This window comes from Geospiza fortis, unplaced genomic scaffold (assembly GCF_000277835.1).
Source record: "Geospiza fortis unplaced genomic scaffold, GeoFor_1.0 scaffold145, whole genome shotgun sequence".
NCBI lineage: Eukaryota > Metazoa > Chordata > Aves > Passeriformes > Thraupidae > Geospiza > Geospiza fortis.
This window is the reverse complement of record NW_005054362.1, coordinates 474,947-478,835: the sequence shown is the minus strand read 5'-3', so window position 1 is coordinate 478,835 and position 3,889 is coordinate 474,947. Positions and strand designations below refer to the sequence as shown.

Sequence of the window (3,889 nt, the reverse complement as noted above, 5' to 3'; positions counted from 1 at the left end):
CTCTCCACACTGCCACATCCACTCCCAGGCTGGTAGGGATGATTATTTTGGGGCTGGCTCTCAGGGATGCTGAGCTGGATCAGCACCACACGCTCTCCTGGGCACTCCCAGGCTGGCAGGGATGGTTATTTTGGGGGGCTGGGTGTCAGGGATGCTGAGCTGGATCAGCACCACACGCTCTCCACACTGCCACATCCACTCCCAGGCTGGCAGGGATGGTTATTTTGGGGGGCTGGGTCTCAGGGCAGGGATGCTGAGCTGGAGCAGCACCAGACAGGCTGCCTGGGCACTCCCAGCCTGGCAGGGGTGTTTGTTTTGGGAGGCTGGGTGTCAGGGATGCAGTGCTGGAGCAGCTCCACGCTCCCCACACTGCCACATCCACTCCCAGGCTGGCAGGGATGGGTATTTTGGGAGGCTGGGTGTCAGGGATGCTGAGCTGGATCATCACCACACACTCCCCACACTGCCACATCCACGCCAGGCCTCTCTGAGCCCCCCAAGTCCAGCTGAAATGCAGATTGCTGTGCACACCGCAGGGCTCAACCCTCCCAGAGCAGCTGGGAGAGAGCGGCACAAAAGTTAAACTCATTCTTTCAATGAAGCAACAGGATTTATCAGCGAAGTTAAGAGCTCACAAAAAAAGGCAACCGTGGGACAGGGTGTTTAAAGAGGAGAGCAACACTTCAGGTCCAATCAACCAAGTCAAAGACAAAAAGAGGAATAAATAACGGCAGAAAAGGGTATTTTGTTCAGTTATCAAATTTTGGTTGGGAAAAGTCTAAACCTGAAAACCAAACAAACAGCACTCAGTAACTTTGGGTTATCTTAATTTTATTTCTATTTGAGTTTCCCCTGTCTCCTTCATTGAAGCTGGCCCAAGATAAGCACAGACTTTGTTAACCACAGTAGCATTCATTCTGCACATTCCTCACCAGGGAAAAGCCACAAACCCTCCTGTTCAGTGGAGGACAAACCCCACAGACTGTCTGATTCCATGTGCCACAGCCCAGCATGGACAGGGACTCAGCTCTGTTTAACTGAGGATCAGGGCTGCCCATCCTTCAGGGGCACCTGGGTCAGGCCATGGAGTCACCACCAAAACCAGGGAGCCAGATCCAGAAACACAAACCCACAGATCAAACCAGGGAGCCAGATCCAGGAACACAAACCCACAGATCAAACCAGGGACCCAGATCCAGGAACACAAACCCACAGATCAAACCAGGGAGCCAGATCCAGGAACACAAACCCACAGATCAAACCACAGACCCAGATCCAGGAACACAAACCCACAGATCAAACCACAGACCCAGATCCAGGAACACAAACCCACAGATCAAACCAGGGAGCCAGATCCAGGAACACAAACCCACAGATCAAACCAGGGACCCAGATCCAGGAACACAAACCCACAGATCAAACCACAGACCCAGATCCAGGAACACAAACCCACAGATCAAACCACAGACCCAGATCCAGGAACACAAACCCACAGATCAAACCACAGACCCAGATCCAGGAACACAAACCCACAGATCAAACCAGGGAGCCAGATCCAGGAACACAAACCCACAGATCAAACCACAGACCCAGATCCAGGAACACAAACCCACAGATCAAACCAGGGACCCAGATCCAGGAACCAAAATCCACAGACTGAAACTACAGACCCAAATCCACAGACCAAAACCACAAACCCACAAACCTAAATCCACAGACTGAAACTACAGACCAAACCCACAGACCAAACCCACGGACCCAAATCTGCAGACCCAAATCTAGAAACCCAAACCCACAGACCAAAACCACAGACCCAAATCCACAAACCCTGATCCAGAAACCAAAACCCACAGACCAAAACCCACAGGCCAAACCCATGGACCCAAATTCGCAGACCCAAATCTAGAAACCCAAACCCACAGACCAAAACCATGGACCCAAACCCACAAATCCAAATCCACAGACCAAAACCCACAGGCCAAACCCATGGACTCAAATTCGCAGCCCCAAATCTAGAAACCCAAACCCACAGACCAAAATCCAGAAACCAAAACCCACAGACCAAAAGCACAACTCCAGACCCACAACCCCACCCCACAGCCCCCTGCACCCAGCAGTGACTGTGCTGACAAGGGACACGGTGCCAGCAGCGCCAGAGAGGCTGGAGCATCCCTCAGGTCACATTTAATAAAGCCTGAGCTGAGCTCTGGTAAATGATGACAGAGCCCCCATCAATGTCTATCTCTCCTCAACATCAGACTGCCTTCTATGAAGGTTTGCTTCAAGAAAAAGGCCGAGTCCCCATCAACACACACAATATTGTGTTCTTCCTTCTGGGCTGACAATCTGATCAGCCTGTGCAGGTATTAAAACCAGAATGAACTTTCATTTCCGTTCAGGATGTGGCAGCAGAGGCAAGGGGCTGTGGCAGGGCTGGCTCTGCTCTGAGGTGCAGCTTGGTGCTCACCAGCCCTTACAAGGAACCCAGGTGTGCTGAGAAATGCCATCCTGCCACTGCCCAGACTTCCCCCTGCCCTTTGGAAACACTTCTGACAGTAAAGATCACTCCAATAGAACAACAAAAGGGAAGGAAGGATTTAACACACACTGGGTCCATTGGGAGGCCAGCCCCGGGTGAGGTGTGAGCCAGCAGCCCCTGTTAAAGCTGGCACTGATGAGCTTTAGCTCCTTAGATAACAGATTTATTTAAAATATTTATCTTGAGCTTGTTGCACTGGGTGGAACAGCAGATCCAGCACAACCTGGGCTGTGCCTGGTGCCTGTCACTGCAGCTCAGAGAGGAGCACTCAGATTTGTGAGGAGAATGTAACAAAAGTCACCAAGAAATGCTGTATCTTCCTTTGATTTCTTTCCTTTGCCAGGGAATTTAAGTCCAAAATGTACGAGGCAGTTCTAATAATAACAGCTGAATATAGCTAGAAATGGCATTTTGCAGCATGCCCAAGTACACTCATTGAGAAAGACTAAAAGAAAATTAACTGGAAGATTTCATTTGGTCAACTACAGCGTTCTATTTCAAGCATCTATATTAGATACATCTTTCACTCTGCTGAGAAGGTCCCTCTTGCCAATTCTCTACCAAATTATCATTAGCAGCATTATTTGTGTTTTAATCTAGTCCAGCAATTGGAGAGATCAACATTAGCACTGAGACAATTGCAGCTTTAAGTGACTTTGGCAAAACTGGAACTCAACATCATGGTTTTTGTATTATAATGAATGCTGAGAAATTGCAGTGTGGGGAAAAAAAGTCTTGAAGTGATTTGTGAATAAGAGAATGCCCTTGAAGTGAGGTGCTCAAGCAAGTGTTCGGTTTCTGTGCAGGGCACCAAACCCCTGCCACACAAACATGACGCATTCTTGAGGAGGAAGATCACTGTCATGTGTCAGGACCTTGGCAAGAATTTCTTTTCCTAATTTCCTGGGGAAAGGTAGAATTGCATGTCTGGAAGGGGAGGCCAAAGAAATCCCAGCAGCCGTGGATGTGTCAGTGAGAGCATCCACAGCACGCTGGAAATGGCACAGAGCTCGGGTTCTGAGTGTCAGGAAATGGGGACTGGGCTCCTTTGTGGCGTTTAAGGAAAGCACAAGTGTTACCAAGCCAAACACGGAGGGGAGCAATGGAAATGCAAAGGAAACCCATGGGATTGTGGCACTCCTGTGCCTGTGGGGAACAGAAAAGCTCAGCCACAGAGGGGCACGTTCCAGGAGCTTTATCAGCCCTGCAGCACAGAGACCCTCTTGTTCCAGGGCCTGGACCCCCCAGGGCAGGGAGCAGCTGGCTGGGAGTCCCTTCAGTGCAGGGGATCCCACCCTGCTCCTCTGTCCCTGCAGCTCCAGCTCCCACCTGCCCGTCCCTGTCCCTGTC

The 3,889-nt window shown here is 50.4% G+C and overlaps 1 protein-coding gene across 1 annotated transcript in view; it reads right to left on the bottom strand.

The window, feature by feature from the left end:
* Positions 1 to 3,889, bottom strand: part of RIMBP2 (RIMS binding protein 2) — a 56,399-nt gene that overhangs the window by 32,670 nt on the left and 19,840 nt on the right.